The sequence below is a fragment of the Juglans regia genome, chromosome 8, assembly GCF_001411555.2.
Source record: "Juglans regia cultivar Chandler chromosome 8, Walnut 2.0, whole genome shotgun sequence".
In the NCBI taxonomy this organism is placed as follows: domain Eukaryota; kingdom Viridiplantae; phylum Streptophyta; class Magnoliopsida; order Fagales; family Juglandaceae; genus Juglans; species Juglans regia.
The window spans coordinates 16,506,077-16,517,921 of record NC_049908.1 but is presented as its reverse complement, the minus strand read 5'-3'; positions in this window follow the sequence as shown (position 1 = coordinate 16,517,921).

Below are 11,845 nucleotides of genomic sequence, written 5' to 3'. Positions count from 1 at the left end.
TTCAAAAAAAAAATAAAAACAATTCAATTTTTTCAAATCTGAAAAAAACATAATATTAAAAAAATTATATTATAACAATAATTTAACTTTATAATATTTTTTCTCTCTTATTTTCTAAAATCTCATAAAATATGTTTGTATTCAAAGATAAGTTAAGATGTTTTGATAATAGTAGAATAAAATATTGTTAGAATATTATTTTTTAATATTATTATTGTTTTATAATTTGAAAAAATTAAATTATTTATTATATTTTGTATGAGAATTTTGAAAAGTTGTAATGATAAGTTTATGTGAGTTTCCAATTTAAATCGTGGCTCAAACTATCTCATTACTATTCACAAACTATCTTACTATTATTCACAAAATTATCATATCATCTCGTTCTCCAAGCTTGTCTTTAGATGGATTTGATAGGACCTTTCATTCCAGCAATCTAATTTTTCTACAATTATTTTACAATTCATTTTTAAATGAGAAATTATAAATTATGAAATGCGTAAGCGCTACACAATTCCTTTGAAAAAAGTGAGAAAATACGGAACTTACAAAAAAAAAATTATAATAATATATTTCACTCTTTTTCAAAACGATTACACGGCACTTATATATTCCATGATTATAAATGGTACTACTCTTTTCAAATAAACAATATAATTATACCACTCCATTAAGAATAAATTTTGATATTACAAAACTATTCCATTTCATTAATGTAGAGTTATAAAATAAATATAAAATGATTGTAACTTCTAAGTAGATTATTTTCTTCCTACTTCATTTTGTATTTCTATTTTTAAGGATGTAATATCTGAAAAACTAATTCCCTACGAACGGACAAAAACTCATCTTTAAAAATATGATAAAATATTCTTAGGGAACGTTTGGAAAAACGAGAATTCAATGAATAATAATTAAATGATTTATAAATTATAGTAAAATAGTTTGAATTAAGATATTTTATTGAATTTTAAAAAATAAAAGAGAAAAATTGAATAAATATATTATAAAGTTAAAATATTGTTAGGATATAATTTTTTAATATAATTATTTTTTTTTAAAATTTGAAAAAATTGTATTAATTTTTGTATCTTATTTGGAAGTATTGAAAGTTTGTATTGATTAGATAAAAATATTGAAAATTAAAAATTAAAAAGTATTTGTATCTTAGTTATGTTTGGGAAGGAAATTAGTCAGGTTTAGATAGTGAATTGAGATGAGATGAGTTAAGATAAAAATTGAAAGTTGAATAAAATATTGTTATAATATTATTTTTTAATATTATTATTATTTTGATATTTGAAAAAGTTGAATTATTTATTATATTTTATGTGCAAATTTAAAAAAATTGTAATGATTAGATGATATAAATTGAGATCAACTCTAAACCCAAACAATAAGAGAAATTTTGAAATGAGATTAGAAGAGATCATCTCACTTCTCAAATAAGCCCTTAATGTTATATTTTAATACTTGGTTGAGTATTAAAATCATATACAATTGAATTTAGAAAAATGAAATTCAGTCTTAATGACCAGTTTTTTTAATATATTTAATAGTAATCTTAGTTACAGTTATAAAGTATATAAGTTTCACGTATCGCTTTAAAAAAAAAAACATGTTCCACTATTAAAAAATAATTTTTTCATATAGGTCCTAAATTTAATTATTTTTTTCAAAAAAAGTACATGATACTTATACATTATAGGATTACAAATATATTTTCTCTATCTTTAAATTTGTAAACTTTATTACATAAAAGATACTTTTTAACTATTTTTTAAGAGAATTTAATATATATATATATATATATATATATATTGAAATAAAATGGTCAAAAATTAGGTCTCAAACCTTAAATTAAATCTAGTTTGTTTTTACAGATAAGATGAGATAGATTGAGATAAGAGTTGAAAATTAAATTAAATATTATTAGAATATATATTTTTATTTTGAGATTTAAAAATATTGAATTGTTTATTTTATTTTATATAAAAATTTAAAAATTATAATAATGAGATAAAATAAAATAAAAATAATTATAAAAACAACCGATATTTAAGATATCTGAATTCACCATTCATCCAAGCACGTCCTTTCAAATTTAAAATTTGCAACTGGCAGCTTCGCATGGTCCCATATTGCTGATATTCGACCGACTCAAAACCTCATCAGTCCATTCCACTTTTAATTAATTATAAGTAATTAAGTAACTATTAAGAGATTAAATATATAAATACAATAATTAGTAAATTTTGTTATTTAAATAATTTTGTTATCTTCCCTTAGTGCAGATTTAAAGATGCATTAAAACAAAATTAGAGAATGAATCCCACTCCCATTCAATTTAATTACATTAATTGGACAGAAGAAAATATTTATATTAACAAAATATGTTTATTATTTTTATTTTTATTTATAGTTGAAGTTGAATCTCACTTCATTTAAGAATACACGTCCACCAATCTTAACCTTCACGAGTTATATTGACTAATCATTTTTCGCTTATTTAAAAGTGGGTCCACCGAATCACTTCAACAGAGGAAATGTACTGAAACCTAACCAATTTTCAAAAAGCTGTCCCACAAAACTTATGGCAACCACACAATTAAAAATTAAAATATTTTAAATTTTAAAATTTAAATTTTTTCATCAATTTATTATTTAATTATTATTTTTCTAAAACTATAAATAAAAAATAAAAAATAATATAATTTTTAAAATAAAAATAAATAGTAAAAATTTATATTCAAACATCTTTTTAACTTATGAGTTTTGCTACATAACCTTCACCACACTCCACACTCTACATTTTTTTAAATTTTTTAAATTTTTAATATTTTTTTAAATTTTTTTTAAGTTTATTTTTTTAAAATTATTTTAAATTTTCTATTCATTATTCATATAATAAATATTTGATAAAAGAAAAAAATAATAAAAATTAAAAAAAAATAGAATGTGGAGTGTCAGGAGGTTGTAAAGATTTATTCTTAACTTTATAATATTTATATTCAATATTTTTTCTTTTCTTCTTTAAGATTTTGTTACTATTAATTTTATTCTAGTTTATTTGAGTTTTAAAATAAAAAATATTTTTTATTATATGAATGTAAAATAGTTGTGTTCATACCAACTCTCTTTAATTTTATACAATTTTTTTAAGGTATTACTTGGTTTCACATATGATCTCAATCAATTTTATATCATTTCATCTCAATAAATTTATAAATTTCACTATTATTTATAAATAAAAAAATATTCTTGCAAGTAATTTCGTGTATCAAACTGCGTACCAATATTAAATGTAAGGCATTCTTTTATTTATTTTTGTAATAAAAAAAAGTTATGTTAGTGTTGGTACGCAATTTGGTACGCCAAACTGTTTGTACTTGACAAATTTCTTCATAAATTTTCTATCTCATCTCGTCTCATCATCTATATAGCTAAACCAAACCCAACCCAACTCTTTTGCCTACGTGCCTATGTTTATGCCGTGCTCTATAACTGGTCATGTATTGTTAGAAAGATGATAGGAGTACGATTACATTTAACATCCTCCGAAGAGATTGCCATATTCCGGAAAGTAGTTGGTACATAAATGTTTGAAATTTAAAATACCAATTAGATAATATTTTTTAATTTGTAATAAATGTATGCAAGGAGAATCTGTCACGATATAGCATTGATGGTTAACTAGCTAGCTACTCTTTGGCTAAAGTTTGACTCCAAATTTTCAAAATTCATCTTTTGTATTTTAACTAGCTACTTTTCAAAATCATCATATAACAAATTCTCTAATTTATTTCGATTCTATTCAAATACTTATTTTCATTCTTCTTTTATGTTGTCTTAGGCTCGTTTGGATGACGAGAACATGTTTAAATATGTGTGAATAATAGTAAGTTACGATATCTGAATGAGTTTTGTAGGTCCCATTAAGATATATTCAGTGAGTAAAATAGGTTGAGATAATTTTAATTTTTATAGAAATTTTAAAAAAAATAATAAGTCTAATCAATGATTGACAAGTTTTTGTTGTGATCGAATAATTATTTTATAGTTATGTTTTATTTATTGGAAAATCCCTAAATGGAAAATTCTTGTATTTTTCCCCCAAATTAGTTTTATTCGAAGTTTCCCAAATTTATTTAATTAGAATTTTTTTCAAAATTAGCAATTATCAATTATGAAGACACAATTCTAATTAAAAATTATTAAATAGAAATTTTATAGAGATTATTTAAAAAGTACAAAAAATAATTAGAATGGTGGATTAAATTGTTATATAACTGTTAGAAATACTAGATCAGAATGCACAGCCGAAGCCATATTACCTCACAGGAAATATCTCGGATCTAGTGCGATTGTTCCACAGATTCTCCAGCGTCGTTGTTCATCCACGATCTTCACATCGATGGTGGAGTATGCTACGTGGTAATACCAAAGTAACACTCACACGTTCCACAGTCTAGATGCCGTGACTAGAGAGAGCCATTTGAGAGAGAGTTTGTTTGTCTAAGTGTTTTCTCTAAAGAGGGGGAGAGACTATGTAAATAGTCTCTCTAGTGTAACCCCCTGGCAGGCCATTAACGGCCAGTCATCAAGCCTCATGAAGTGGCTTAAGAGCCACTTCATAACCCCCAAGAGGAGGGTGAATGGGTGTCCACTATGGGTGCCCCTTTCTTACATCTCCCACTCACTCATAGTGGACAAGACCCCAAGTCTGCTTCCCTCTCAATATGTTCTCAATCTTGTTCATACTGACAAATAGGCCGTGCGACCATCGAGCATAGCTGTAAAAGAAAAATGGGAGCACTATACCAAATCTCTCCTAGAGAAGACCAGTATAACAACATCCCTAAAAGTGTCTTGTTATGTCCCGACTCATTTGGTCACATCAGACTAAGCATCCATAATCCCTCTCGAGTCCAAATGACTCAGAGCAATGCTAAATCTCCATAAAACATGATGTACTCACAACTATATTGCAACTCCCAAGAAGCAACATAACTTGCCAGCAACGAGTACACACCATTATCGATGTGTTACCAAATAGTCTTCCCTTCGCTCTAATTTCATTTAGTTTCAGTCTAGTTGCTTTCCCAACAATGCCTCTTTAGACCGTATCATTCATGGCCATAGATAACATCCCAAAATAGCATACACTAAAACATCAACCTCGTGACATAGTCAAAGGTCTCCTAACGGCATAAATAAATTATGGTCATCAATTATAACCTACAGGATTCACACGGTGAGGAAGCAGGGAACCATTCACTCACATCTACTGTTGGTCACAAAAGCACATGTAGTATGAAATACATATTATGGTGGAGTTCTCTTTCTAAAGAAAGAGCGTATATCTAATCTCAATTCACCGTACAGATCTTAGTCTAGTCACTATCTCAGCGCCTAACCCGAGTCTCTATGGATTGTGGATAACCATGCACGGTCCTTAGACCTCATCTAAGTTCCCACTAAGGTGACGTATATTTTGTGTCTTACAACTTATCCATCTCTGGACAAGTATCAAGTGACACATTGTCTCATCTTTGCTCGTTACTCTTTGTAGCGCTAAAGGCGATCACTCGTGTAAGTGAGTCAATCTAAGCCTGTCGATATACCTTTTTCACCATAATTCCTAAATTTATGGTGAATGTGTGTGCTTACCAAAAAATGCTTCCAATCACGCCACATGATCATAGAACACATCACTATCATGTGCATGACGAGCAATACCATGAAGTACAGAGAAATCACATGGTCAACAACAAATTATTAAACCACAACTCTCAAGTGGTGTTTAATGACCATTTCTCTCCATACACATTTTAATGTGTAGTAACTTTTTAAATCATGCTCCTACCAAGAGACTTAGCATTTACATATAAAAGTCATTTGCATAACCATGAAGTCAGCGATGATTCATCGCGAATCTCATTTAGGTCAGACTCACAATTTAAGCAGTAGATTCCAGTTAGCAAGTCTAATTGCGATTTTTAAGATTCTACAAGGTGACCACAAATGTTATTCAGCAAACTTAATTTGCGACTTCAAGGTTTCATATAAATCTCTTGCACTCAACAAAAGCATGTGAGATAACCATTATTTATTTTTCATTAAGGGTAAAGCGATTAGAGCCTTTGCTCCCAAAGATAATCATAATAGTCTAGTCGTTACTATTAACGGCAATCGCATCACAAACTCACTTAATTAAGTAAGCCATATTTATCCTCTAACAAAAACTTAACCTCTAACTCCCATGAGCAAACCATAATGGAAACACCAAATAGTATAGGCAAAACTAGATTCTTTAGTATTTTTCATATCATTAATTGTCTATGGATTTTGAACAAAAGCTCTTGGAAACTGTTTTCCTCAAAAACAGTCTCACAAGACATGAAATCTGAGCTTCTTTTCACAAACTCATGTCCATCACCTCATAGTATGGAAAACCTCTTATTAGGTGACAATTAATTATCTAAGATAACCAGTTCGCAATATCTCTTATGATGACACTTTTTATAATATTGTCAACAGCGTTCAAAGAACCCCATTTTATTCAATAGGTCGTTTAATAAAAAAAACGACTAGGTACATTGGGTATCTTTGAATAGATGGTTTGTTTAGGCTGCATGTAAACAGCACCAGCAGCATTCATTCGCTTTCTGTACTAAAATAGTACTAGCAACAATCATGCGTACCATCTAATTCTCCTATGAGATTCATCTAGTTAACACATTTAAGAAAAGTTTCAATAAATATGCGATCAATAGCTATCTAAATGCAACTCAATTAGTGCCAAGAGATGGATCTATACCTCTATCAACTCCACTTTTCATTTGTCAATTATATCAACAACCCCAGATTGGATCATATAAGTGAAGCGAATCTAAGATTTTATGTTGGGATTCCTACTATATGAATTCAATACCTTTAGCGGAGCCATATTACAAATATTCTCTTCTAGTCTCTAAACGACGAGAGAATATTGATATAAAACCACCACGCTATTTATGAGGATCCTTATATTCTATAATTTTTGGGAGTCACTATCACTAATGGTACACCTTAACTCAAAGGTATACTCCCACTAATTGTTGAATTACTCCCACTATTTTCGACGATCTTATATAAAAAGAATTTTGAAAATATTAAGGTTAACGTAATGTGGAATGAAATGTGATGAAAACGTTCTTTCCAAAAATAAGTGTTACAAAAATCCACAATTCCCCACCCTTGCCGAAAATACGAGTAATTTTCTTGACTCAACCAAAAAATGATCAAGCTTAGATCCTCTCGACTTTTAATAGAATTCACGTTTGCACAAAATAGTCACTCAGCCTTTCTCAAAAGCGAATGAACTCGATCTAAGGACGACAAATCAGAATTAAGACTGCAACCCATATTACATCAACCCAAGTGTGATGTAACAACTGATTTGCGTCATAATTCATTTATAATACCATTCTTAACAAGTCAATAAATTGCAAGATAATTGTTCTCATCATATAACTCATAGTTTCTTAAAAAAAAATTTTGGATCGCATTTATATGATGAAACAACATATTTATTATCAAAGTCCTTAGTGTGCATGTATAGGAGCTTTCACATAGAAAATGTTAATATTACCTTTTCTCTTTGACTCCACTAAACCAATGAGAGGGATCTCAATAGCGATAAAATTTTCAATTTCTCAACCTTCACACTCATTATCCTATGCCTCCATGGCATATTTTAGTATATCATTTCCCCACATGAGAAATAATACTACTAAGTCGATAAGTGACCATCCAATTTCTAAACCTCTAGGAATTCTCACTAACACCACTACTTTCAATAAGTCTTAAATCAAATTAGGTATAGACTTCACTAATATCGCATTAAAAAAGCGCTAATAAAAACATCGTTTTGTGCAACAAGTGTAGTATGTGATATTTTAGCTGCTAACTAGCGATATATCCTTATTTCTTGCATACTCAATATTTTTCATATTCTCCAATCCACTATAGGAGAGAAAAGAAGAAAAAAAAAAACTTTGCAAGAAATTATCTTAGCCTAAAACCTATCTTGCATCAGCGCAACCAAGAGTAAAATTTTTAACTTAGGTTTAGATAAGTCATACCTAATTATTCAGACTTTTGTCATAGTTGCCATGCAAACCTCCAAGGTACTTGGTATTACTCTCAAGGGGTGCTCCAAAGTTTATATATTTGCAAGAACCTATCTGTTCTCACTAGAGAGAAATAAAACTTGAGCAAGATTACCAGTGCTAATACCACATAAAGGTGCACTGATAAAATCTTTAAAAAATGAATGTGCCAATCAAGAATGTCTTCAACACACTTGCACACTTAGATTTTAATATCCTTACTTGCCAGACATATTAGCAAGTTTTAGAGAGTATGTTCTTATCTGTGAGTAATCTAAATTGCTTTAAGATTATAATGTTCAACCTCAAAATATAGGAGCAATTAATCTTTGCGTTACAAAAACAACGCGCAATTTCTACTATTACCCACAAGATTCTTAAAAGCAAAATAGTGATTTAGCTCTATATGATAGTTGATCCCATCAACTTCTATAAAAATTGTAGTGCATACGTCTCATGCGCACTTCCAATTTTATTTTAGACATTTTAGAGGTTTTACAATAATGATGGTCTCATGCGTACTTCCAATTTTATTTTAGACATTTTATTCTGACACTCAAAATAATTTTCATTCATTTCCAACTACTACTCATGGAGGAGATTAATATGACAATTAAGTTGCATACATAATCTCTAGACTTTATTCTTGGTTATCTCAAAGTTACTAAACTATGCGCATCTTATTGCACACACATCTATGAAATTTGCCACCGTTAATCTAAGTCAGAACAAAAATAATTAATACATGTCGCAAGATCGAAAATTCGCTAAGCTTCCTAATCATCTCTTGCACCTCAATGTCTAATTATTAGTTTCTAACTTAATTTTCGCGCAAATTTATATCGTATAGGAGATTAATTCCAAATCAATCTCAACTATACTCCCATTAGGATAAGCAATCTACCGAGTTAGTCACATAAAAAAAAAAACAATTTCTTCTCATATCAAAAAAATTCATTTGAGCCAATCAGAAGCATGGATAAATCAAATTGGGGCTACTTAATCCTCTAGCTTATCACATTAAAAAAAACTAAAGACAATTCTTAAAAATAGTCTAACAATACAAGTGATAAAATAAGCTCGTACAATTACATGTAATCACAATACATGTACAAAAAACAATCATCACATTTCATTCAAATAATTATCACAAAAAATAATAATCTAGGCAATTTATAACTTAAAATAAAATGCCAAACAAATGTGACAAAAATAATATCATGGCAAGCATGTATTTAATAACCATAATGTCATGCAGAATAACATGCTGAATAAATAACTAAAATCAGCAAACTTACCAATAATAAGCTCTAGCTCAAATGGTTGAGCTTATAGTCTTTGTGTGTGAGGTCTTGGGTTCAAATCACCACCCAAGCATTTTGCACAAAAAAAATTTGTGCCACTGAATTTTGGGCAGCCAATGGGCCTCACCAACATGGGCGCCCAGTTACTGTGCAAGCCTATGCCTGCTGGGCTCACAGCCCAAATCGCCTAGTGGCCTCCTTTTTTTTTTTTTAATTAAAACAGATGGATTTAATAGAAAACAAATTTACAGGGCCGGGCCCAAAGCTTGATTTAAAAAAAATGGCCCAAATCCATTTTTTTTAATTGATTTTTGGTGAGATTTGCATGGTTGATCTTTCTTTATCGTGCCAACAAGATTTACTAGCGAAAGCATGAGATGACCATCTCGTTGCTTGAAACGACACGTCCATATCATCCACATCAATGGGAAATCCTTCAACATTGCCAAGTACGAAGCTTCGGGCCCGCAACTCCTTCTCAAGGCGTCGTTCCTCATCACAGGTGGGGGGGGGGGGGTTCTTGCATTGAGGCATGTTGGAGTACTATTGCAATGGATCCCCCAAATATGGTGCAAAGTTTATTGTAGTTTTGATATTTGTATTTTCTGAAATGTCAAAACTGGGGTTTCACCTAACAAGAGTAAAAGACAAAAAGAAAGGATAAGCAATGATTTGGTAATCTGTTAGAGCATGTATACAATAATTGAAATGATTAGCCTAATGGCTACAAAAAAATAAGAAGTATGTTATTTGAGAATAAAAAGGTTACTACCCATTTTGATTTGGCCCAATGTTCTTTCGTGCGAACTATAGTTTTCGTGTCAGGGTTACAACTCATACCAGTTTGACCAATCAAGCCAATGAATAGGTGTTGTTTCTGTTTTAGATGTACAAGCTTGCCCCTAACTTGGGCAATATCAATTGGCTTCGTACTGTCCCAATAAACTGCCTCACAAGTCATACATGATCTCAATTAGTTATTTCTAAGCCCACCAACATACCCTCGATGGCTTTCTGGTAGAGCATGTCTATAAATACTTCCTTTAACCTATCAGTCCACAAGTCATGATCACAGATAGTTTCGACTTCATCCATCGTGTGCTGCTCATTTCAAATATGAGAAAAGCTAGTTTTTTAGGTACATCAAAGTAAACATGGATTGACACTAAGGGATTCTTGAAAGCAGTTCAAAGATACAAGTGGCCACAGTTGGATGTGACTATTGTCCATGTGTGGTAGTAAATGGTTAAAGCATTAGCATCAAGATGTAAGAAGCTATATGTTGAACTATATATGATGCCAACGAAAATGGTACAACATAAAGTCATATCTCTTAGCAATGTACTAGTATCATCAACATCTATATAAAACATACAGAGATGAGGAAAAAACAGGGTTGTGTATTGTCAAGGGTATCTAAAGAAACAAGTCATACCTCCCGAGAGATCTGTCTAGATGAGCGTAGGAAGTAACGCTGCAAAATAAAGGCAAACATCAATTATTAATAATGTGATTTTGTTGAGTGAAGCAGTATACCCAAAGGAATTGGTGTGGACTGGTAGGAATAGGCTTGGAATTTACCCAAATGAGATATTGGCCTTATTTGTTTTCACAGAAGAGATGAGTTGAGATTAAAGTTAAAAGTTGAATAAAATATTGTTAGAATATATTTTTTTTAATATTATTTTTGTTTTGAAATTTAAAAATTTTGAATTACTTATTTTATTTTGTATGGGAATTTGAAAAAATTGTAATAATTAAATAAGATGAAATGAGATGAGTTGTAAAAACAAATGAGGCCTAAGAGCCCCAAAATTGGAATTTGTACAACATCCCATCATTTGCCTGAATGATCAAGAACAAAACAAGTTGTTCTTGACCAAAATGTTTAGATGTGGGTACTTAAATGAGTAGCTCAATACATTAGGTGTCCAATTCTGACTATCAAACTTCTAACTAACATCTAGCACCAATCTTTTTGTTATGAGTAAAGTGTTATTAGTAGCGTTTATAACATTTAGGATTCACTCACCAATACTTTTTCCCCTACATCTAAATCTTTTAGTTTCTAGCATTGCATAATGCACTATTAATGCTAACATGCAGCCACCCCATAAGAAAAAATTATAGCAAGCAATTTGACCTTAAGGTGCGGTTTGATTTTAGAGTTGAGATGAAAACTCACTATGTACGGAGATACATATTCTGTTACTTTTGTATTCAAACACAAAAGTTGAAAATTTAAAAATGGTTTCATGTATGTTTTCACAAAACGATAAAATAGGGATGAGATATCAATATTTTATGCTTTTTCTGCAGAAAGCAAAAAAGGGATGTTGTCTCATTGTCTCTTTTTTTTTAGGCATTGAAAAGAAAGAAAAAAAGCTT